Source organism: Salminus brasiliensis, chromosome 12, assembly GCF_030463535.1.
Source record: "Salminus brasiliensis chromosome 12, fSalBra1.hap2, whole genome shotgun sequence".
Classification (NCBI taxonomy): Eukaryota; Metazoa; Chordata; class Actinopteri; order Characiformes; family Bryconidae; genus Salminus; species Salminus brasiliensis.
Window position 1 is genome coordinate 14033324 of NC_132889.1, and position 26922 is coordinate 14060245.

Here is a 26922-nt window from a genome sequence, read left to right on the forward strand (position 1 = left end):
TAACTAAGAGACACAATTTAATTCAAATACTGTTTATTTACTGAATTTAACATACTCAAAACAACCATTACACATGATGTGTGCTCCAATAATCTTTCATCTGTTTAATTCAGTAAATAAATAAATATTGTCTAAATAATTTTTTTTTTTGTCTGTAGAGAACGTGTTAACTGTATTTACCCTTTAAAAATCAAGAACAGGTGCCAAAACTTTTGCAATAAGATTGTATTCTTGTTTTTGTTTTTTTCCTTTGTGCTATAAACTTGCTTTAAATGTCTGCAGTAAAATTACTCTTTGTTTTGTTAGCACGTAAATATATATATATATATAATTATTATCTTTCTTTTTTTTTTAAACTTGCTATTGAGAGTTAACCTACACTTACTAACTATCCTTCACACTTCAACTCTGACTGACTGTCTGACTATCTGTGGGTGGCTGTCCATTTTAAACTACAAATTGCAAATTAAATTACAAATGCAGGTGTTGATTTTCAGGTCTGGTGGGGATGACTGTTTTGAAGGTGGAGGAAAAATCGAAGAACAGCATACAGATATAGGTGTTTCTATTGTGTAGTCAGTTGAGGGCTTCTCACTTATATAGTGCACATTATTGTACCCTATTGAGATACTACAGAGAATCTTTCAGCACAAGTACTTTTTTGTATCAGTTAAGGTACTATTAAGTTCCCTAAAGGGCTAAATGCACCTTTAAACTATGGTACAACTGTGTCTCCTCTCCAAAGGGCACCAGCATGTGCTTTTAGATGTACCACCCCTGTGACTAAATGTCTTTCTATACTGTTTATTTACAGAAAGTAAATAGTAAACAGATTGAACTTTAGCATTAATTGAAAGAGCAACAGAAACAGAAAAACATGAACAATGTTTATGAAGATGAAATTAAAAGAAACTGCACTCCATACCATTACAATATGACATTAACATCAAATAAAACAATGAAACATAGTAAAAAGGTTTTATTATACCAGCTAAAAAAATCATATTTCATCCTGGCATGGCAAAATGTACATAATGTAGGTTCCACTTATAAAAGAGAATATCAGCCTTATTAAAAAGAAAAACACCCACCAGAAACCAGAAGCTACAGTTTACCACACAGAACCCACACAGCGTCTATGTTTAGTAAGTACGTGACTTTCCAAAACAATGGAATCACTTCAGTATGCAGACGGCCCGTTACACCAACATCATCAAGGGAGTGCTTACATAATTTAGTGTAATATTAGACACACACTGAAGCACCTCTCCTTGAACCTGTACACCTCTGAGAGCATCACTGAATTTAAGAGTCTTCTGTAGGTCTGCTGGTGGAGATGAAAGTGGGGTGCTTACACTTTTGCTGAGCATCTCTTGAAGATCACCTAGGAGTCCTTTAGAGGAAAACTCCCAGCACTGTTTCAGCTGAAGCGGTGACAAATGTTCACCATCACAGGATGGATGGCATCAACCTCATCATACACTGTAAGACAAAAGCAGAAAACACACAAAAGCTTCATTATGATGCTGCAATAAAGTGTAGAGATGAAGGCAGTAGTGGAGAGTAAAACACCTAGAACAGTCATAAATATTTATAACAGACTATAAAAGACACAATTATTCATATGAAGTTGGTTCATCACATCACATTTGATGGCTATACTGTTTTACACTCCCCCACCCCCCAGTCCTACTGCCACACCCCGGGTTGCCAGATCTGGAAAAACAACAGCAAGGAAACACAGCGTGCTGCAGCCATGGAGGCGAGGAAGCGACCTGGACCTGGATCATTAGATGTTCCACAACCTAAAAAGCCTCGGCATTCGTCTAAAAAGCTCCATGAGCAGAGACGGAGTAAAAGCAGAGGAAATACTGGAGATGCGTTTGATAGATGGAGACAGCTTAGAGCCCAGAAGGACTCAAAACGGACCGAACTGGCTGATTTTCTCCTGAACAGGTGAGCACTGAGCTTCAGCTAAGTTTAGCTAACCTCATCTAGATCATTTCTTACAGCCACTAGTAGAGATGGGCTTTTTCAGTGCTTTAAACATTGGAGGGCTTCATTTCTAGCCAGTGGTCCGAGTGCAGCTGGGTTATGAAGGCAGCGCGTGTTTGAGAGAGCTAGGTAGCTAAGGTGCTCCAGACTAGAGCTGCCAGCTCAATATTAATGCAAACGCATCGCCAATATTTCCTCTGCTTTTACTCCGTCTCTGCTCATGGAGCTTTTTAGACGAATGCCGAGGCTTTTTAGGTTGTGGAACATTTCTGTGATTGGCGGTTCGCCCATAATTTCATCCTACCTGGACTTTCTGCATTTCATCAGTGCAGTCAGATAACTTGGTGTTTCTAATGTTTTACTGTGTTTTTAATGTTAGTTCTTGATTGAAGTGTATTATATAATCTCATCTACATCTTATTGTTTATTCCATCGTTTAAATTGTGCTGGTTTGTTCAGAATGGTTGAAAATAATGTTTTAATCGTGTGCACAGTGTCTATCAGACGTTAGCTGTTTATCCGTCGTATCTAATAGAGTCCATAAAGCCCTTTTTAGTAGAGATCACTCAGGTTTGATATTGTGGTGAAATGATCTTCACTTTTCTGTGGAAATAAGTTGATTATGGGATTTTCTTTTTAGCTTTGAATGTTCAAGCACCTCCACCCCTAGTAAGAGGCAGTAGAAGAAGCAGCATTTGATGCCCCTGTCCAGTATTGGGTGTCCATCAAGTGGAGCACTTTCAGACCGGTCAGTATTCAGGATCTGAACTAATATGATTTCAGACCACATTGTGAATTATAGATCCTAATATCAGTACAGAAGTACAGTATTATTGGTGGTCTACATTTTCACAAACAGAACAATTTGATCTCTATAGAGAAGATCTACCACTTCTAGAAGAAGGGACTGAAGCTCTGGAGAGCAGCATGGATGTCTCTGAAGCTTTGGAGAAGAGGTAACTATAGTTTATTACTAAACATGACACAGAGAAAATAGTAGCTGCAGTCCACACCTATGCTGACAGTGTGTAATTCTTTATCATATTGTCTTCAGAATAGGAGAGTCCAAGACAACCAAAACCTGAACATGAATGAAGATGAGATCAGTGAGCTCAGGAAGTTGTGATTATTGTTTGAGTAGTAATGTAGAAGTAAATGTACTTGTAGTGTGATTCCTAGTATTTACTCATCTCACATTTCACAGTTCTGATTGGGGAACAGATGATCAGGAAGAAAAGGAAAAGGTGATGACAGTCCAGATGAGGAATATGCTCCTCGTCTTTGTAAACAGTTTGTTATAATTTGATTCTTACAGCTGCTGCTTCATGACTGCAGGGGAAGACCCAGACTAAGGTCGCTTCACCCTGATGACCCCAGAAGGTTTGGCCTGCTTCTACCTGTCCCGGCACCAACCATAGAGGAACTCAGGCAAACCCAGGCTTGACCGTATGCTCCACAGCTATAAACTATCCTTTCTTTTCTACATCACACTGTGCTGAAGAACTAGCCCACAAAACAATAACTCCATTTTTAGTGTAATAACTTCAGTTCTTCTCCACAGTGCAGCGTTCCAGACAGACTAATGAGCAGCAGTTACCACTGGAGGAAGAGCTGCACATCTCTCAAGTCCCTTTAAAGTCCATTTGATATATTTTTCTGTACTATATTTATTCATATCTGTTGCTATACCTTGTTTTGCATTATTTTAATAATAAGGTCGTTGCACTGATTGGAGTTTGTATACTGATCTCAGCATTTCTGGTTTTATTAATGATATAATATGAAATGTTCACTTATCAATACTGTAAATCATGTTGATCATAACCATTTTAAACAATCTGATTACCATTTTGTTACTTACTTACCCTTATAAACCCTTATTACTCTGTAAATAGGAAATGCACACAACTGTTTAATAAAATGGTTCATTTTCATCTGGTCTTTTCATCAACTCATAAGTCATACTTTGTTGTTACAGCAGCTTTGTTCATTAATAATTTGACTTTATTTGAACAACAAACAGCAATGTTATAAAGGTAAATCAGGGTAAAGACAATGTGAAATAAAGTAATGTGTAACAGTAACTACATGAAATGGAGGGAGCTGGTGATCAATGAAAGCTGAAGAGCTGGAAGCCCTGATGATGTTCCTGCGTCCAGAAGGTTTGTGTGGTGAAGCTCCAGTGAGGGTCCTTCATAACTGAGGTCTACAGCAGCTACTACTCGGAGAAAAGTGTGTATATGATCTGTTAAACTGAGCAGTATGTTGTCAGGATGTGTAAATGAGTAATTCCAGCTCCAGAGTGGATTTTAGGAGCAGTGGGCTTTTGTGTTCAGGAGAACGAGCTTGGCTCTGGATAAAGCCGGCAGCGCTGCATCCAGCTCGCTAACAGTTGACAGAGTTGTATAAAATCCTCATGAGCTGGTTTATAATGAACAGACAATAAAAACAGATCAAGCGAGTATATTTACTGATCATCTTACAGAATATGACTCGTCGTCGCTTGTGATTGTAAAAGTTATTGATCTCGTCTCGCGCTCGTTCCTGCAGGTTCAGTGTCCTCAACCTGGCAACCCGCTCGAGCTGCGGGTCTGGGGTTGAGGGGGCGGGGCAGACCCCTCTCTCCAGTGTTTGGAAATTGGACTGCGGTAGACATTTTAAACGATTGCTGTCATTTAGTCCTTACTGTTCCTTTTAATGTTTTATTAGAGGTCATTTCACGTCGCCTCCAGTTAAAAACCCTCGAATACGGAGGTTTGTCAAGGACTTTTATCTCTTTTGTCGGTTTGGAAACAAAACCTGATGTTCAAATAAAAACTATGTTCATGTTTAGTTTTCTCTTAAAATGAAAGTCAACCAAATTCACTCATTTTATACATTTATATTTTATTTAAGTACATATTTCAGTTTATATTCAGCTCGTTGCGCTCGGGTCTGACGTGCCTTGACACGTGATCGCGTTTCAGTGACGTAACGAAGCTTCGGTTCGGATCACGTGATCTCCGGTATTTTGAGCGAGACTCTGAACCGCTGGTTGAGACGTGAGTCGACTCAGAGAGGAACATGGAGACCGCGGAGGAACGAGCTCTCCAGACGCTCAGCTTGGAGCTCGTCCAGCTGGACCGGCAGTCCGAGTTCCACCGACGGAAGATGAGGCCAGAGGCAGCCCGCGACGTCTCCAACGTGGCGGTCTCAGTTCCAGCGCTACCGGAGCGGAAGACCCCGAGGTTCGTCACATCCACTCCCGCACCGGAGAGGGTCTGGGGGCGTCGGCGTGGTCGGAAAAGTCGACGGCTCCTCCACCACCACAGCTCTTCACCTTCTCCTTCACCTGCTCCGGCACCGAGTACAGCTCCTCAGGGCGGTGCTCTCATTGTTGGAGACTGTAAAACACTTCAGAGTATCGGAGCCAAAGAGCAACGCCACGGTCTCCTGTTTTCCAGGTGTCCGTGTCCTGGACGTCGGTAGTTGGTTCCCCCTCGGCGGCAGCGTGGCGGCTCCCTCTCGGCGGCAGCGTGGCGGCTCCCTCTCGGCGGCAGCGTGGCGGCTCCCTCTCGGCGGCAGCGTGGCGGCTCCTCTCGGCGGCAGCGTGGCGGCTTCGGCTCCGTTTGGAAAAAGACAGACTCCTGGATCATCGTCTTCGGCCCCCTGCTCACCTACCGACGAGTAAGAGAGCGTTTACCGGCTCTTCGTGCTCCACTGCTGGCTGCCGGACAGGAGATCTTTGGGGAGCGGCAGGTCCTCTTCCGCAGAGAGGTTCACCCGAGCGGCCTGGGGTCCGTCGTTCTCTCCGGGAACATCGAGAAGCTGCTACGCCAGGACTGACTGGCCCTTCCCAGTCCCACCAGTCAGGTTAGTTTAAGAGGATTTCCTCCATTTTATAAGCATTAATATTTATAACCATCAGTATTTAGCTGACTTTCCTGTCTCTCTTTGGATGGTTTGTGCTATGTCTGTCTCTCCTTCTGTTTAAAAGTCATCTTGAACATCAGTTTGAGACTCTTGAACCTCTATTGGAGTCTGATCAACACGGTTAGCTGTTAGCATGGGGGTACACGCCTCTCTTCATGGTGGTCATCTGCTATTGACTGGTCAGTCTGGGTTTGGTGTTCTGTAACACACACTGTAAGAAATTTCACCAGTCTGTGTTTATGGACTTTCTCTGTGTCTGGATAGTAGACTAGGTATGATGGACTGTTCTTGTCGTACCTACAAAGATTCCTTTAACACTTTGAGTCTAGGTTAGGCTTTCTCTCTGTCAGCATGTCGTATGGAGGAGGTTTCAAACAGCTATTTAAGCTCCTGTTGTGAAGAGTTCTGTAGGTAAATTGCTGTGTAAAATGGTTGGTGTGTAAAATGGTTGGTGTGTAACCCATCGGTTGATTGGAGTCTCACTTGCTCTCTCACTGTACATGGCATTCCACAGCACAACACTTACCCGTTTACATCCCAAACACAAAGCTCTTAACTTTCTCCAGCTTGAGCTTAGTTGCAGGTGTTGTCATAACATCTGCAAGCATATCTGCTGTGGGTCAGTGTTCAGTTATTTTACACTCATGGAGCGCTGATCGAATGAAGTGCTGTCTAATGTGGACGTGTTCTATCTTTAACATACAGGGTTCGTCTATCTTCTGTATTTGATGCTGAATCTGCATCACTGTGTTCCTCAAGCTTCAGTTTCTCTCCACTCTTCTGGTAACACAGTCCATGATCAGTTGAAACCTTTAAGTACCTTCTTACATGCTTGACTGCAGTCCAGTGTTGTATTTAAACTTGGATCAGGTCTTGTACACGTTGTAATGGTTACAGCTTTGTAAGTCATCTTGAAACTAAAAAGAAAGGAATGCAGAGAGAATCATCCAGTAAGTGTTATTTTGTTTACTGCACCACAAACCATACAAACATCCACCAGTTCTTTTACGGTTCTTTCATACTTTGTCTATTGGAATGATCCAAAAACAGGAGTTGTGTAACTCTCACTGAGGTGTTTGTACTTCAGATGTTCTAATGACCCCCCCCCCTTGTCTCTTCACATAAGTCAGTCTACCTGCTGCTTTGTGAGATCTTGTAGGATCAACAGAATCACTACTTGTTACACTGTGACTTTTGTTCTCATGGGGTTGACCTTGGCAGACATAACAAATTGTTCTAGTACTTTTGATGTGAACTTATTTTGACTCTTCTTTACTGCTCCTTGACTTTTATCAAAATCAGGACCTAGAAAATGGTTCAGTGTTCCTAGATCCTTCATCTTGAATGTTGTTGACCTCTTTTTCACCTCCATGAGTAAGTAATTGTCTCTGGCAGCAATGATGAGATCCTCAATCCAGATTATCAGTATATTCCTCCTGTTTTCAGTGTGTTTGTTGTAGACACAACGGTCAGGTCTGTGTAAAGCCATTTTCATCTGGATAATCACCTGGTGGACCTCAAGGTCATCTGCGTCAGTGTCTGGCACAGTCAGCTAAGTACTGAGCTGCTTTCCTGTCTCTGAGTAGTGTGTACCATGTCTTTAGCATCAGTTTGAGACTCTTTAACCTCCTCTGGAATCTCATCAACACTGTTAGCTGTTTGTGAGCGTGTACACACCTCTCTCCATGGAAATAATCAGTCTGGGTTTGGTGTTCAGTAACACGCTGTAAGAAATTTCACAAGTATGTGTCTGCGTAGTAGACTAGGTATGATGGACTGTTCTGGTCCTACCTTACAAAAATTCCCTTTCTCATGTTGCATCTCACTTCTATCGGTCATGTTTGTAAGTGTTGTATACTGATTGAAGTACTCTCATCTTCAAAATGTTTGGCTTTTAGAGTACAAGCAGCTCCTGCATTAAATACATATGACCCTAAAGAAGTCACTGTCGAGAGAGCATACAGCGACCTGTTCAGTTTACAGAAAACCTTTTCTGTTCTGTTTGCTTTTCCTTCAAATTCCTCTGGTTGCTCCATATATATCTCACAGTCGGTGCAAGTGGTTGTTGTATCGTCCATCTTGTGAAGCTGAAGGTCATACTGTGCTGTCATCTGAATCAACCCAAAACTGTGATTTTTATTGAACTCCTTGCCTCTCTGAAGCTCTGTGGTACATTACAGACTGTAACAGTAATCAGTATTGGTCAGTGTCTGGTCTTCAATATCTGACACACAATCAGCTAAATACTGAGCTGCTTTCCTGTCTCTGTTTGAGTAGTGTGTACCATGTCTTTAGCATCGGTTTGAGACTCTTGAAGCTCTTCAGGAATCTAATCACCACGGTTAGCTGTTGGCATGGAGGATGCACATCTCTCCCCATGGAAATAATTAGCTGCCATTACCTGGTCAGTCTGGGTTTGGTGTTCAGTAACACTCTCTGTATGAAATTTCAGCAGTCTGTGTTTGAGGACTCTCCATATACATCTCGCAGTCAATCGTTGCAAGTGTCTGCTGTAATGTCCATCTGGTGGAACTGTAGGTCACTCAGCTCAAAACTGTGATTTTGTTGAACACCTTGCCTCTTTAAAGCTCTGTGGTACATTACAGACCCTGTAACAGTAGTCAGTATTGGTCAGTGCCTGGTCTTCAATATCTGACACAGTCAGCTAAATACTGAGGTGCTTCCCTGTCTGTCTTTGGATGGCGTTCACTATGTCTGTCTCTCTCTGTTTAAACGCCATCCCTGAGCATGAGGTTGAAACTCTTGAACTTCTTTTTGGGTGGTTTCAAACAGCTATTTAAGCTCCTGTTGTGAATGACTGCAGCGTTCATTACAGCACATGTCCTGAGTTCTTTAGATAAACTGCTCTCTACTAACATGTACCTTTGCAGATCAGATAAGGTTTTCCAATTTCTCTCATTTTGCCCCCTGAAAGCTGAGGCTTTTTGCATCATGATGGACTTCTAACCATGGAACCATGAAAAATTTGCAATGAGTTTTAGAACTGTAAGTTCCTTGAATAGGGTCTTCATTACAGTGAGACCTGAATTTAGCCACATTACTAAGCTTCCTTGCTACCTATTACACCCCACCACCACCACCACCCCTCTTGTCTCTTCACATTAGTTAATCTACCTGCTGCTTTGTGAGATCTTGTAGGATCAACAGAATCACTACTTGTTACACTGTGACTTTTGTTCTCATGGGGTTGACCTTGGCAGACATACCAAATTGTTCTAGTACTTTTGATGTGAACTTCTTTTGACTCTTCTTTACTGCTCCTTGACTTTTATCAAAATCAGTACCTAGAAAATGGTTCAGTGTTCCTAGATCCTTCATCTTGAATGTTGTTGGCCTCTTTTTCACCTCCATGAGTAAGTCATTGTCTCTGGCAGCAATGATGAGATCCTCAATCCAGATTATCAGTAATATCCTCCTGTTTTCAGGGTGTTTGTTGTAGACCCAGTGGTAAGCTGGGTTCTGTGTAAAGCCATTTTCATCTAGATAATCATGTTTCAGGTTCTTCCAGATGGTTTGAGCGCATACAGTGACTTATTCAGTTTACAGACAACCTTTTCACCTGTACTTGTCCTCCCTTTAAATCCCTCTCCATCTCCATCGATCTGTGCAAGTAGTAACATCCACCTGGTGGAGCTCAAGGTGATCTGCATCAACCCAATACTGTGATTTTGTTGAACACCTCTTTGAAGCTCTGTGGTACATTACAGACCCTGTAACCTTAGTCAGCATTGGTCAGTATCTGGTTTTCAATATCTCACAGTCAGCTAAATACTGAGGTGCTTTCCTGTCTCTCTTTGAATAGTGTGTAGTGTGTCTTTAGCATCAATTTGAGACTGTTGAACCTCTTCAGGAATCTGATCACCACAATTAGCTGCTGGCAAGGGGGTACAAATCTCTCCCCATGGAAATAATCAGCTGTCGTTACCTGATCAGTCTGGGTTTGGTTTTCAGTAACACATTCTGTAAGAAATTTCGCAAGCCATGTTGTACCATCCATCTTGTGGAGCTGAAGGTCATACTGTGCTGTCTTCTGCATCAACTCAAAACCCTGTAACAGTAGTCAGTATTAGTCAGTGTCTGGTCACAGTCACCTAAATACTGAGGTGCTTTCCTATCTCTCTTTGGATGGTGTGTGCTATGTCTGTCTCCGTCTGTTTAAGCGCCATCACTGAGCATAAGGTTGAAACTCTTGAACTTCTTTTTGGGTGGGTTAAAATGGTTAGCTGTTGGCATGGGGGTACACAACACTCCCCATGGAAATACTCATCTGCTATTGACTGGTCAGTCTGGGTTTGGTGTTCTGTAACACTCTCTGTAAGAAATTCCACAAGTCTGTGTTTCAGGGCCAGAAACTGTGTCTGGATAGTAGACTAGGTATGATGGACTATTTTTGTCATGCCCTACAAAGATTCCCTTTAACACTTTGACTATTTCTTCTATCTGTCATGTTTGTAAGTGTTGTATGCTGATCCAAATACTGTTTGCATAGTTTGGCTTTCTCATAACCATATCTGCTGTGGGTCAGTATTCCGTTATTTTACACTCGAATGAAGTGGTGTCTAATGTGGACGTGTCGACGTACAGGGTTCATGGAAAGAGCGATTGCTTCTTGATTTGTCGTCAGGTATTTTCACAGGTGCATATTGGTGATCACTGTCCATGGCATTTAGTAGCTGCGCAAGATGCAAGCTTTCCTGAATGGTAACGGCCACTTGTACTTGTCTGAGCCAAATGAACGGTGACCTGACGGTTTACGAACTCCTCTTTAAAGCTCTGTGGTACATTACAGACCCTGTAACTGAAGTCAGTATCTGTGATTATCTGGTCTTTAATATCTGACACAGCTAAATACTGAGGTATGTGCTACATCTGTCTCCCACTGTTCAAATGCCATCTTAAACATCAGGTTGAAACTCTTGAACCTCTTCTGGGGTGAAATAAAATGGTTAGCTGTTGGCATGGGGGAGTACACATCTCTCCCTATGGAAATGATCAGCTGCCATTGACTGGTCAGTCTGGGTTTGGTGTTCTGTAACACACTGTAAGAAATTTCACCAGTCTGTGTTTAAGGACTTTCTCTGTGTCTGGATAGTAGACTAGGTATGATGGACTGTTCTTGTCGTACCCTACAAAGATTCCCTTTCTCATAACCATATCTGCTGTGGGTCAGTGTTCAGTTATTTTACACTCATGGATCGCTGATTGAATGGAGTGGTGTCTAATGTGGGTGTGCAATTGCTTCTTGGCTGTCTTCCAGTATTTATTTACAGGTGCATATTGGTGATCACTGTTCATGGCATTTGTGAGGTGTGTGAGGTGCAAGCTTTCCTGAATGGTTGCAGTCAGTGCCGTATATTCTCCTTTACATGTAGACCGTCTCTCACTAACTGACGTTTGCATTTCTGTCTCTGTGTTTACGCTCTCGAGGAACATGCCGACCGCGGAGGAACAAGATCTCCAGACGCTCTGCATGGAGCTCGTCCTGCTTGAACGGCAGATCTAGTTGCTGTTGTAGAGACAAACTCCACAGATGGAGGACAAGGCCAGAGGCAGTCCGGGACGCCTCCAACATGGTCTTCAAAATACCAGAGAGAGTCGTCGTCTCCGTTGTGTTCTAATTGTTGGAGTTTCTACTGTAAAACACTTAAATTTTGGGCCCAAAGAGTAATGCCACGGTCTCCTGTTTTCTAGATGCCCGTGTCCTTGACATCTCTAGGCTTCCATTGGTGCTTCGGCAGCGTGACTCCTTCAGCATCATCGTTCTCCACTATTCTCCACCTGACTCATCGAGACCCTGAAGGAGCACTGCCGCACACATCTGGACACCTTTTGGAAAAAGACCGCCTTGGGTCCGTCATTCATGCTTAGTGAATTGGATAGTTGGCAGGTAAGTCATTTAACGTGTGTGTGTGTGTGTGTGTGTGTGTGAGTGAGTGTGAGATTCATAATACGTTTTGTCCTATTCTTTTTCAGAGGGGTTCTCGTTTGTTTGTTTGTTTGTTTGCTGTCTGACTCCGGACTGTTTTGAACTCTTCCAATGGACTTCAGGTATGTGCCATTTAAAAGAACTGGTGGATGTTTGTTTGAATGTTAGGTTTTTGATTGGGTTTGGGGGGTTTGTGGTGTAGTAAACCAAATAACTCTTACTGCGTGGTTCTCTTCTCACTCTTTCTCTTTTAGCTGTGGATGAGCTACAAAGCAGTGGTCGTTACAGTGTGATTGGGAATGGGTCTACATGTAAATAAGGGAGTGACCACAGACAATTAAAGCCCTGTTCAAGCGCTAGTGAGCAGTACACAATTGTTCTAATATTTTTCTAATATAAGCTCCCCAAATTCGAGTGAAAACGTGCTTGGATTAATTCCGCTAACGTTTCGTTTACTAACGTTTTCTGAGTAGACCCTGAAAGCTGGTTATTAATATGTACAGATGTAATACTGTAATGCTAGTTCTCTTGTATGATATTTGTTCCTTCAAATGCAGCTTCTCCTAGTCTTGGAAATATGAGGAAATACCACCGGTGAAAGTGGTGAAATAAGTACAGGGGGTGATATTAGGCACAGCCATGTTAACTGAGTTTAGTGTGTTTTTCTTGTCTATCTATCTCAGGTGATATGCAGGTGGTCTTCACTTGCCCACCTGCTGTTTGCTAGCTATCATGTTGCTTGTTACTCCTAGTTATTTCTTTTTCTTTAATATTAGCATTGGCTTGTTTCTTAGCCAGGTTTAATCCTTTTGTTATCTGCTGTGTTACTTTACATTATTTTGCGTTAATAACTTACTAACCCCTTTGTTTACTCATGGAATATAGTGAACATCATGTGGAAGAAGACAGCTGCCAGGACCGTCATCTCTAGCCCCATGTCTACTACTGACGAGGGAGCAAGCCGTTCAGCCGACTCTTCACAGTCCACTGCTGGCTGCAGGTTTGACATCCGATCCCCTTCTGCGAAGAAAGGCTTCATCTGGCTATGTGGGGCTGTCTTTCTGACTGTGCGTCTGCCACTATATTTGGCTGTGTGTCTGTCCATTAACACTCTTTGTCTATAAATCTACAATTAGTTCTGTTTGAACTCTGATAGCTGGCTGTATATCCATGTGAAATTGTATGATAATCAGTCTGCCACTATGTGCATGTCCATGCATGTGCAACTCTATGGCTGGCTGTCTAACCATGTGCAACTCTATGGCTGGCTGTCTTTCTGACTGTGTGACTGTTTCTGACTGTAGTGTGTATGTCGCTCTGCAACTCTGGCTGTCTGTTCATCTACAACACTCTGGTTGTTTATAAATCTGCAGTTTGTTTTGTTTAGACTCTGAAAACATCTGACTTTCTCTCCATCTGCAACTGGTTGAGTGGGTGGCTATCCGTTTTAAAGTGTCTCTAAACACTGTGTGACTGCAACTGCTGGCTTTCTTTCTTTCAGTGTGTAATTCTGTGACTGGACTGGCAGTCCGTGGGCGACTCTGGCTGGCTCACTGACTGCTTAACGTTCTGCATCACTGTCTGTCTCCATCTAAAACTCTGAAACTCGTTCTGCTAAGGCTCTGGCAGCAACCCTGGCTATCAATCCATGTGCAACTGTGTCTGACAATCCGTCTGCCACTGTGTGAATGTCTCATTGTCCATGCATGTGCAACTCTGTGGCTGGCTGTCTTTCTGACTGTGTGTTTCTGACTAGGTTTGGCAGTGTTTGTCGATCTGCGACTGGCTGTCTGTCCATCTACAACACTGGCTGTTTATATCTGCAATTCATTTGGTTTAGATTCTGGCTTCAACTCTGACTTGCTGTCTATCCATTCATCTGCGACTGGTTGACTGGGTGGTTTTCCATTTTAAACCGTGTCTGTCTAACTGTGTGTGTGGCAACTTTTGGCTGGCTGGCTGGCTGGCTGGCTTTCTTTCCATGTGTAATTCTGTAGCTGGACTGGCTGTCCATGTGCAACTCTGGCTGGCTCACTGGCTGCTCACCATTCTGCATCTCTGTCTGTCTCCATCTAAAACTCTGCAATTTGTTTTCTGCATTGTCTGCAACTCTGTGACTGGCTGTCTTTTCATGTGCAGTTCTGGTTTGCTGGCTGTTTTTCTGACTATGCATCTGCAACCATGTTTGGCTGTGTGTATGTCCCTCTGCAAGTCTGGCTGTCAATGTACACCTTTTTCTGGCTGCCTGTTCATCTGCACTTCATTCTGTTTAGACTGGCTGCAACTCTGACTGGCTGTCAGTCCATATGCAAAGCTGTCTGTCTATGTGAAAGTGCATGTGCAACTTCTGACTATGTGTCTACAACCATGTTTGACTGTGTGTATGTCCCTTTGTAACTCTGTCTGGCATCAACACTGCAATATATTCTGTTTTAAATCTGGCAGCAATTCTGACTGGCTGTCTATACATGTGAAACTGACTATCTGTCTGCAACTCTATGATAATCCGTCTGCAACTGTGTTTTGGTGATTGCTGAATGATTGGTGTGTTTCGAACTATGCGTCTGCATCTCTGTGGCTGTTTATCCATATGCATCTCTGTGGCTGGATGGCTTTCTGAACTTCTGCATCTCTGGCTATAAATCTGTAATTTATTCTGTTTAGACTCTGCAACGCTGGCTGTCTGTCCTTCTGCAACTCTAAATGTCTGTCTGCAGCTCTGTGGCGGTTTTTCTGTTCATCTGCAACTCGTTCTATTTTACCCATCTACAAGTTTGCAGCTCGCCGTCTGTCCATCTGCTCTTGGCTGGACTGGCTGTCCATATGCAGCTCTGGCTGGTTGTGGCTGTCTCCAATGTGTGGCTGTCTGCATGTCCTTATGCTTGTGAAATTTAGTGGCTAACTTTCAGTGTGTGTCTGGCTGTTTTCACGACTATGCATCTGCAACTGTGTTTGGCTGTGTGTATGTTCCTCTACATCCTTCTCTGACTGGCTGTCAGTCCATATGCAATGCATGTCTTGATTACATGGACTTGTTGATTCATACTGGTAAGTTAAGCTACATGTAATTAATTGCCGTATCCTAATGTTACTGGTGTGGTTTTTTTTTTTTTTCCCCTTTATAGGTTAACTCTGGATCCTGCCGGCTCCTAGAAGACCCACTTTAGGGATCTAAGGGGTGAGGGGTCAGCTATCAGGACTGCATCACACTGTCCATCTGCAACTCTGGCTGTGCTGGTTGTCAGTCCATGTGCAATTCTGGCCGGCCATCTGCAACTGTATGTGGCTGTATGTCCATGCATACATGTCCATGTGCAGCGCTCGCTGCCTGGCTGTCAATGTGTATCTCTGGTTGGCTGCCTGTTCTTTTGCATCTCTGGCTGTTTCTCTATTTAAAACTCTGCTTGTCTTTTCATCTGCAACTGGCTGTCTGCTTGGTCATGTGCAACTCTGGCAGTCTTTCTGACTGCATCTGCATACATGTTGGACAGATTTGCAGAGGAACATACACACAGTTCATCAACACACCCTGGATGTCTATAAATCTGCAGTTTATTCTGTTTGGACTCTGGCAGCTACTCTGACTGGCTTTCTATCCATGTGAAACTGACGATCCGTCTTTATTAGAATTCCTCTGCATCTGTGTTTGGCTGACTGTTTGGTGCAATGATGGCTGTCTTTCTGACCATGCGTCTGCATTTCTGTGGATGTGTGCTGCTCTGGCTGTTTATCCATGTGCATCTTTGTGGCTGGCTGCCTTTCTATCTTTCTGCATCTCTGACTGTCTGCAACTGTGTCTGTCTTTAAATTTGCAGCTCTGTAGTTCTTTTTCTGTCCATCTGCAACACGTTCTATTTTACCCATCTACAAGTCTGTAGCTCGCAGTCTGTCCACCTGCAGTTCTGGCTGGCTGGCTGTGATGTGGTAATGTGGCTTCAAGCAGATGCAAAGGACGATTCACCACAAGCACACAGCCGAAGACTTCCAGGTAAGTTCCAGTGATATTGAATTTATGCGACAAGTCAAAGGAAAATGTAAAATTTATATAAAAAAAATATAAAAAAAAGAATAGAACACAGGTTTTACAGGTCTTACAGGTTTAGAGGATGCCATTACCCCTTCCCTCCCTAATGGTGAATCTGTCCATCAAGGGTCCATACATCTGACAGTGTGTACGGCTCACTGTCTATCTGTTTGCTACTTTCTAACAGGTAGGTGATCATTCAGCTTCTATATATGTATTGATTTTCTTTGTTGTATTACAGGTTTAAAGGATGCCATTACCTCTTCCCTCCCTGATGGTGCAACTGTTCATCAAGGGTCCGTCCATCTGTCACTGGGTACGGCTCGCTGTCTTACTGTTTGCTACTGTCTAAAAGGTAGGTCATCATTCAGTTTCTATACATGTATTGACTTTTTTTGTCTAACAGGTTCAGGTGACTCCCTCCCTCACTGACCGTAGATCCAGCCACCATCAATCTGTCCATCTGCAGCTGTGTCTGGCTACCTGTCTATTGTTCTGCAACTGTGTAAAAGGTAAGTGATCTTTCCGTTTCAAAACCTGTATTGACTGTCTTTGTTGTCTTTCAGGTTCTGAGGATGCCATTACCCCTTCTCTCCCTGATGGTGCATCTCTCCATTAAGGGTCCATCCATCTGCAACTGTGTACGGCTCGCTGTCTGTTTGCTACTGTCTAACAGGTAGGTGATCATTCAGTTTCTATACATTTATTGACTTTCTTTGTTGTCTTACAGGCTTTCAGGACTCAAGGACCCCCTCCCCCCCTTCCTAATGGTGGATCCATCAAACAAGGGTCTGTGCATTGCAACTATTTGTGTGACTTGATATCTATCTGACTGCAAGTGTGTAAGAGTTAGGTCATCAATCAATTTCTATACATGTATTGACGTTTGTTTTTGTCTTACACGTTTAGGACCTTCAGAGCCACTGACTCCCTGACCGTAGATCCAGCCACCATCAATCTGTCCACCTGCAGCTGTGTCTCGCTCACTGTCTATTGTTCTGCAACTGTGTAAAAGGTAAGTGATCTTTCCGTTTCAAAACCTGTATTGACTGTCTTTGTTGTCTTTCAGGTTCTGAGGTTGCCATTAGGTGACAACATGTAGGTGATCATTCAGTTTCTATACATGTATTGACTGTCTTTGTTGTCTTACAGGCTTTCAGGACTTCAGGACACCCCTCTCCTTCCAAATGGTGGATCCATCAAACAAGGGTCTGTCCATTGCAATGGTGTGTGTGACTCGCTAACTATCTGACTGCAAGTGTGTAAGAGTTTGGTCATCAAACAATTTCTATACATGTATTGACGTTTGTTTTTGTCTTACACGTTTAGGACCTTCAGAGCCACTCACTCCCTGACCGTAGATCCAGCCACCATCAATCTGTCCATCTGCAGCTGTCTGGCTAACTGTCTATTGTTCTGCAACTGTGTAAAAGGTAAGTGATCTTTCTGTTTCAAAACTTGTATTGATTGTCTTTGTTGTCTTTCAGTTTCCGAGGATGCCTTTACCCCTTCCCTCCCTGATGGTGCATCTGTCCATCAAGGGTCCATCCATCTGCCACTGTGTAGGGCTCGCTGTCTTACTGTTTGCTACTGTCTAACAGGTAGGTGATCATTCAGTTTCTATACATGTATTGACATTTTTTTTTGTCTTACAGGTTCAGGACCTTCTGAGCCCCTCCATCACTGACCGTAGATTCATTCACCATCAATCTGTCCATCTGCAGCTTTGTCTGGCTCACTGTCTATTGTTCTACAACTGTGTAAAAGGTAAGTGATCTTTCCGTTTCAAAACCTGTATTGACTGTCTTTGTTGTCTTTCAGGTTCTGAGGTTGCCATTGGGTGACAACAGGTAAGTGATCTTTCTGTTTCAAAACTTGTATTGATTGTCTTTGTTGTCTTTCAGGTTCCGAGGATGCCTTTACCCCTTCCCTCCCTGATGGTGCATCTGTCCATCAAGGGTCCATCCATCTGCCACTGTGTATGGCTCGCTGTCTATCTGTTTGCTACTGTCTAACAGGTAGGTGATCATTCAGTTTCTATACATGTATTGACTTTCTTTGTTGTCTTACAGGCTTTCAGGACTCCCCCCTCCTTCCTAATGGTGGATCCATCAAACAAGGATCTGTCCATTGCAATGGTGTGTTCGACTCGCTAACTATCTGACTGCAAGTGTGAAAGAGTTTGGTCATCAATCAATTTCTATACATGTATTGACGGTTTTTTTTTGTCTTACAGGTTCAGGACCTTCTGAGCCCCTCCCTCACTGACCGTAGATTCAGCCACCATCAATCTGTCCATCTGCAGCTGTGTCTGGCTCACTGTCTATTGTTCTGCAACTGTGTAAAAGGTAAGTGATCTTTCCGTTTCAAAACCTGTATTGACTGTCTTTGTTGTCTTTCAGGTTCTGAGGATGCCATTACCTCTTCCCTCCCTGATGGTGCATCTGTCCATCAAGGGTCCATCCATCTGCCACTGTGTAGGGCTCGCTGTGTATCTGTTTGCTACTGTCTAACAGGTAGGTGATCATTCAGTTTCTATACATGTATTGATTTTCTTTGTTGTCTTACAGGTTCCTAGGATGCCTTTACCCCTTCCCTCCCTGATGGTGCATCTGTCCATCAAGGGTCCATCCATCTGCCACTGTGTACGGCTCACTATCTATCTGTTTGCTACTGTCTAACAGGTAGGTGATCATTCAGTTTCTATACATGTATTGACTTTCTTTGTTGTCTTACAGGCTTTCAGAACTTCAGGACACCCCTCTCCTTCCAAATGGTGGATCCATCAAACAAGGGTCTGTCCATTGCAATGGTGTGTGTGACTCGATATCTATCTGACTGCAAGTGTGTAAGAGTTTGGTCATCAATCAATTTCTATACATGTATTGACGTTTGTTTTTGTCTTACACGTTTAGGACCTTCAGAGCCACTCACTCCCTGACCGTAGATCCAGCCACCATCAATCTGTCCATCTGCAGCTGTGTCTGGCTAACTGTCTATTGTTCTGCAACTGTGTAAAAGGTAAGTGATCTTTCTGTTTCAAAACTTGTATTGATTGTCTTTGTTGTCTTTCAGTTTCCGAGGATGCCTTTACCCCTTCCCTCCCTGATGGTGCATCTGTCCATCAAGGGTCCATCCATCTGCCACTGTGTAGGGCTCGCTGTCCATCTGTCTGCACCTGTCTAACAGGTAGGTGATCATTCAGTTTTTATACATGTATTGACTTTCTTTGTTGTCTTACAGGCTTTCAGGACTTCAGGACACCCCTCTCCTTCCAAATGGTGGATCCATCAAACAAGGGTCTGTCCATTGCAATGGTGTGTGTGACTCGCTAACTATCTGACTGCAAGTGTGAAAGAGTTTGGTCATCAATCAATTTCTATACATGTATTGACGTTTTTTTTTTTGTCTTACACGTTTAGGACCTTCAGAGCCACTCACTCCCTGACCGTAGATCCAGCCACCATCAATCTGTCCATCTGCAGCTGTGTCTGGCTCACTGTCTATTGTTCTGCAACTGTGTAAAAGGTAAGTGATCTTTCCGTTTCAAAACCTGTATTGACTGTCTTTGTTGTCTTTCAGGTTCTGAGGTTGCCATTAGGTGACAACAGGTAGGTGATCATTCAGTTTCTATACATGTATTGATTTTCTTTGTTGTCTTACAGGTTCCGAGGATGCCTTTACCCCTTCCCTCCCTGATGGTGCATCTGTCCATCAAGGGTCCATCCATCTGCCACTGTGTACGGCTCACTATCTATCTGTTTGCTACTGTCTAACAGGTAGGTGATCATTCAGTTTCTATACATGTATTGACTTTCTTTGTTGTCTTACAGGCTTTCAGGACTTCAGGACACCCCTCTCCTTCCAAATGGTGGATCCATCAAACAAGGGTCTGTCCATTGCAATGGTGTGTGAGACTCGATATCTATCTGACTGCAAGTGTGTAAGAGTTTGGTCATCAATCAATTTCTATACATGTATTGACGTTTTTTTTTTTCTTACACGTTTAGGACCTTCAGAGTCACTCACTCCCTGACCGTAGATCCAGCCACCATCAATCTGTCCATCTGCAGCTGTGTCTGGCTCACTGTCTATTGTTCTGCAACTGTGTAAAAGGTAAGTGATCTTTCCGTTTCAAAACCTGTATTGACTGTCTTTGTTGTCTTTCAGGTTCTGAGGATGCCATTACCTCTTCCCTCCCTGATAGTGCATCTGTCCATCAAGGGTCCATCCATCTGCCACTGTGTATGGCTCGCTGTCTATCTGTTTGCTACTGTCTAACAGGTAGGTGATCATTCAGTTTTTATACATGTATTGACTTTTTTTTTTGTCTTACAGGTTCAGGACCTTCTGAGCCCCTCCCTCACTAAAAAGGTAAGTGATCTTTCCGTTTCAAAACCTGTATTGACTGTCTTTGTTGTCTTTCAGGTTCTGAGGTTGCCATTAGGTGACAACAGGTAGGTGATCATTCAGTTTCTATACATGTATTGACTTTCTTTGTTGTCTTACAGGCTTTCAGGACTTCAGGACACCCCTCTCCTTCCAAATGGTGGATCCATCAAACAAGGGTCTGTCCATTGCAATGGTGTGTGTGACTCGATATCTATCTGACTGCAAGTGTGAAAGAGTTTGGTCATCAATCAATTTCTATACATGTATTGACGTTTGTTTTTGTCTTACACGTTTAGGACCTTCAGAGCCACTCACTCCCTGACCGTAGATCCAGCCACCATCAATCTGTCCATCTGCAGCTGTGTTTGGCTAACTGTCTATTGTTCTGCAACTGTGTAAAAGGTAAGTGATCTTTCCGTTTCAAAACCTATATTGACTGTCTTTGTTGTCTTTCAGGTTCTGAGGTTGCCATTAGGTGACAACAGGTAGGTGATCATTCAGTTTCTATACATGTATTGATTTTCTTTGTTGTCTTACAGGTTCCGAGGATGCCTTTACCCCTTCCCTCCCTGATGGTGCATCTGTCTATCAAGGGTCCATCCATCTGCCACTGTGTAGGGCTCGCTGTCTTACTGTTTGCTACTGTCTAACAGGTAGGTGATCATTCAGTTTCTATACATGTATTGACTTTTTTTTTTGTCTTACAGGTTCAGGACCTTCCGAGCCTCTCCCTCACTGACCGTAGATTCAGCCACCATCAATCTGTCCATCTGCAGCTGTGTCTGGCTCACTGTCTATTGTTCTACAACTGTGTAAAAGGTAAGTGATCTTTCCGTTTCAAAACCTGTATTGACTGTCTTTGTTGTCTTTCAGGTTCTGAGGTTGCCATTAGGTGACAACAGGTAAGTGATCTTTCTGTTTCAAAACTTGTATTGATTTTCTTTGTTGTCTTACAGGTTCCGAGGATGCCTTTACCCCTTCCCTCCCAGATGGTGCATCTGTCCATCAAGGGTCCATCCATCTGCCACTGTGTAGGGCTCGCTGTCCATCTGTCTGCACCTGTCTAACAGGTAGGTGATCATTCAGTTTCTATACATGTATTGACTTTCTTTGTTGTCTTACAGGCTTTCAGGACTCCCCCCTCCTTCCTAATGGTGGATCCATCAAACAAGGGTCTGTCCATTGCAATGGTGTGTGTGACTCGATATCTATCTGACTGCAAGTGTGAAAGAGTTTGGTCATCAATCAATTTCTATACATGTATTGACGTTTGTTTTTGTCTTACACGTTTAGGACCTTCAGAGCCACTCACTCCCTGACCGTAGATCCAGCCACCATCAATCTGTCCATCTGCAGCTTTGTCTGGCTCACTGTCTATTGTTCTGCAACTGTGTAAAAGGTAAGTGATCTTTCCGTTTCAAAACCTGTATTGACTGTCTTTGTTGTCTTTCAGGTTCTGAGGTTGCCATTAGGTGACAACAGGTAGGTGATCATTCAGTTTCTATGCATGTATTGATTTTCTTTGTTGTCTTACAGGTTCCGAGGATGCCTTTACCCCTTCCCTCCCTGATGGTGCATCTGTCTATCAAGGGTCCATCCATCTGCCACTGTGTAGGGCTCGCTGTCTTACTGTTTGCTACTGTCTAACAGGTAGGTGATCATTCAGTTTTTATACATGTATTGACTTTTTTTTTTGTCTTACAGGTTCAGGACCTTCTGAGCCCCTCCCTCACTAAAAAGGTAAGTGATCTTTCCGTTTCAAAACCTGTATTGACTGTCTTTGTTGTCTTTCAGGTTCTGAGGTTGCCATTAGGTGACAACAGGTAGGTGATCATTCAGTTTCTATACATGTATTGACTTTCTTTGTTGTCTTACAGGCTTTCAGGACTTCAGGACACCCCTCTCCTTCCAAATGGTGGATCCATCAAACAAGGGTCTGTCCATTGCAATGGTGTGTGTGACTCGATATCTATCTGACTGCAAGTGTGAAAGAGTTTGGTCATCAATCAATTTCTATACATGTATTGACGTTTGTTTTTGTCTTACACGTTTAGGACCTTCAGAGCCACTCACTCCCTGACCGTAGATCCAGCCACCATCAATCTGTCCATCTGCAGCTGTGTTTGGCTAACTGTCTATTGTTCTGCAACTGTGTAAAAGGTAAGTGATCTTTCCGTTTCAAAACCTATATTGACTGTCTTTGTTGTCTTTCAGGTTCTGAGGTTGCCATTAGGTGACAACAGGTAGGTGATCATTCAGTTTCTATACATGTATTGATTTTCTTTGTTGTCTTACAGGTTCCGAGGATGCCTTTACCCCTTCCCTCCCTGATGGTGCATCTGTCTATCAAGGGTCCATCCATCTGCCACTGTGTAGGGCTCGCTGTCCATCTGTCTGCACCTGTCTAACAGGTAGGTGATCATTCAGTTTCTATACATGTATTGACTTTCTTTGTTGTCTTACAGGCTTTCAGGACTCCCCCCTCCTTCCTAATGGTGGATCCATCAGACAAGGATCTGTCCATTGCAATGGTGTGTGTGACTCGCTAACTATCTGACTGCAAGTGTGTAAGAGTTTGGTTATCAATCAATTTCTATACATGTATTGACGGTTTTTTTTTTCTTACACGTTTAGGACCTTCAGAGCCACTCACTCCCTGACCGTAGATCCAGCCACCATCAATCTGTCCACCTGCAGCTGTGTCTCGCTCACGGTCTATTGTTCTGCAACTGTGTAAAAGGTAAGTGATCTTTCCGTTTCAAAACCTGTATTGACTGTCTTTGTTGTCTTTCAGGTTCTGAGGTTGCCATTAGGTGACAACAGGTAGGTGATCATTCAGTTTCTATACATGTATTGATTTTCTTTGTTGTCTTACAGGTTCCGAGGATGCCTTTACCCCTTCCCTCCCTGATGGTGCATCTGTCTATCAAGGGTCCATCCATCTGCCACTGTGTATGGCTCACTATCTATCTGTTTGCTACTGTCTAACAGGTAGGTGATCATTCAGTTTCTAGACATGTATTGACTTTTTTTTTTGTCTTACAGGTTCAGGACCTTCTGAGCCCCTCCATCACTGACCGTAAATTCATTCCCCATCAATCTGTCCATCTGCAGCTGTGTCTGGCTCACTGTCTATTGTTCTACAACTGTGTAAAAGGTAAGTGATCTTTCCGTTTCAAAACCTGTATTGACTGTCTTTGTTGTCTTTCAGGTTCTGAGGTTGCCATTAGGTGACAACAGGTAAGTGATCTTTCTGTTTCAAAACCTGTATTGACTGTCTTTGTTGTCTTTCAGGTTCTGAGGTTTCCATTAGGTGACAACAGGTAGGTGATCATTCAGTTTCTATACATGTATTGACTTTCTTTGTTGTCTTACAGGCTTTCAGGACTTCAGGACACCCCTCTCCTTCCAAATGGTGGATCCATCAAACAAGGGTCTGTCCATTGCAATGGTGTGTGTGACTCGATATCTATCTGACTGCAAGTGTGTAAGAGTTTGGTCATCAATCAATTTCTATACATGTATTGACGTTTGTTTTTGTCTTACACGTTTAGGACCTTCAGAGCCACTCACTCCCTGACCGTAGATCCAGCCACCATCAATCTGTCCATCTGCAGCTGTGTCTGGCTAACTGTCTATTGTTCTGCAACTGTGTAAAAGGTAAGTGATCTTTCTGTTTCAAAACTTGTATTGATTGTCTTTGTTGTCTTTCAGTTTCCGAGGATGCCTTTTCCCCTTCCCTCCCTGATGGTGCATCTGTCCATCAAGGGTCCATCCATCTGCCACTGTGTAGGGCTCGCTGTCCATCTGTCTGCACCTGTCTAACAGGTAGGTGATCATTCAGTTTTTATACATGTATTGACTTTCTTTGTTGTCTTACAGGCTTTCAGGACTTCAGGACACCCCTCTCCTTCCAAATGGTGGATCCATCAAACAAGGGTCTATCCATTGCAATGGTGTGTGTGACTCGCTAACTATCTGACTGCAAGTGTGAAAGAGTTTGGTCATCAATCAATTTCTATACATGTATTGACGTTTTTTTTTTGTCTTACACGTTTAGGACCTTCAGAGCCACTCACTCCCTGACCGTAGATCCAGCCACCATCAATCTGTCCATCTGCAGCTGTGTCTGGCTCACTGTCTATTGTTCTGCAACTGTGTAAAAGGTAAGTGATCTTTCCGTTTCAAAACCTGTATTGACTGTCTTTGTTGTCTTTCAGGTTCTGAGGTTGCCATTAGGTGACAACAGGTAGGTGATCATTCAGTTTCTATAAATGTATTGATTTTCTTTGTTGTCTTACAGGTTCCGAGGATGCCTTTACCCCTTCCCTCCCTGATGGTGCATCTGTCCATCAAGGGTCCATCCATCTGCCACTGTGTACGGCTCACTATCTATCTGTTTGCTACTGTCTAACAGGTAGGTGATCATTCAGTTTCTATACATGTATTGACTTTCTTTGTTGTCTTACAGGCTTTCAGGACTTCAGGACACCCCTCTCCTTCCAAATGGTGGATCCATCAAACAAGGGTCTGTCCATTGCAATGGTGTGTGTGACTCGATATCTATCTGACTGCAAGTGTGTAAGAGTTTGGTCATCAATCAATTTCTATACATGTATTGACGTTTGTTTTTGTCTGACACGTTTAGGACCTTCAGAGCCACTCACTCCCTGACCGTAGATCCAGCCACCATCAATCTGTCCATCTGCAGCTGTGTCTGGCTCACTGTCTATTGTTCTGCAACTGTGTAAAAGGTAAGTGATCTTTCCGTTTCAAAACCTGTATTGACTGTCTTTGTTGTCTTTCAGGTTCTGAGGATGCCATTACCTCTTCCCTCCCTGATAGTGCATCTGTCCATCAAGGGTCCATCCATCTGCCACTGTGTATGGCTCGCTATCTATCTGTTTGCTACTGTCTAACAGGTAGGTGATCATTCAGTTTCTATACATGTATTGACTTTCTTTGTTGTCTTACAGGCTTTCAGGACTCCCCCCTCCTTCTTAATGGTTTATCCATCAAACAAGGATCTGTTCATTGCAATGGTGTGTTCGACTCGCTAACTATCTGACTGCAAGTGTGTAAGAGTTTGGTCATCAATCAATTTCTATACATGTATTGACATTTTTTTTTTTTTCTTACACGTTTAGGACCTTCAGAGCCACTCACTCCCTGACCGTAGATCCAGCCACCATCAATCTGTCCACCTGCAGCTGTGTCTCGCTCACTGTCTATTGTTCTGCAACTGTGTAAAAGGTAAGTGATCTTTCCGTTTCAAACCTTGTATTGACTGTCTTTGTTGTCTTTCAGGTTCTGAGGTTGCCATTAGGTGACAACAGGTAGGTGATCATTCAGTTTCTATACATGTATTGACTTTCTTTGTTGTCTTACAGGCTTTCAGGACTCCCCCCTCCTTCCTAATGGTGGATCCATCAAACAAGGATCTGTCCATTGCAATGGTGTGTGTGACTCGCTAACTATCTGACTGCAAGTGTGTAAGAGTTTGGTTATCAATCAATTTCTATACATGTATTGACGGTTTTTTTTTTCTTACACGTTTAGGACCTTCAGAGCCACTCACTCCCTGACCGTAGATCCAGCCACCATCAATCTGTCCACCTGCAGCTGTGTCTCGCTCACGGTCTATTGTTCTGCAACTGTGTAAAAGGTAAGTGATCTTTCCGTTTCAAAACCTGTATTGACTGTCTTTGTTGTCTTTCAGGTTCTGAGGTTGCCATTAGGTGACAACAGGTAGGTGATCATTCAGTTTCTATACATGTATTGATTTTCTTTGTTGTCTTACAGGTTCCGAGGATGCCTTTACCCCTTCCCTCCCTGATGGTGCATCTGTCTATCAAGGGTCCATCCATCTGCCACTGTGTATGGCTCACTATCTATCTGTTTGCTACTGTCTAACAGGTAGGTGATCATTCAGTTTCTAGACATGTATTGACTTTTTTTTTTGTCTTACAGGTTCAGGACCTTCTGAGCCCCTCCATCACTGACCGTAAATTCATTCCCCATCAATCTGTCCATCTGCAGCTGTGTCTGGCTCACTGTCTATTGTTCTACAACTGTGTAAAAGGTAAGTGATCTTTCCGTTTCAAAACCTGTATTGACTGTCTTTGTTGTCTTTCAGGTTCTGAGGTTGCCATTAGGTGACAACAGGTAAGTGATCTTTCTGTTTCAAAACCTGTATTGACTGTCTTTGTTGTCTTTCAGGTTCTGAGGTTTCCATTAGGTGACAACAGGTAGGTGATCATTCAGTTTCTATACATGTATTGACTTTCTTTGTTGTCTTACAGGCTTTCAGGACTTCAGGACACCCCTCTCCTTCCAAATGGTGGATCCATCAAACAAGGGTCTGTCCATTGCAATGGTGTGTGTGACTCGATATCTATCTGACTGCAAGTGTGTAAGAGTTTGGTCATCAATCAATTTCTATACATGTATTGACGTTTGTTTTTGTCTTACACGTTTAGGACCTTCAGAGCCACTCCCTGACCGTAGATCCAGCCACCATCAATCTGTCCATCTGCAGCTGTGTCTGGCTAACTGTCTATTGTTCTGCAACTGTGTAAAAGGTAAGTGATCTTTCTGTTTCAAAACTTGTATTGACTGTCTTTGTTGTCTTTCAGTTTCCGAGGATGCCTTT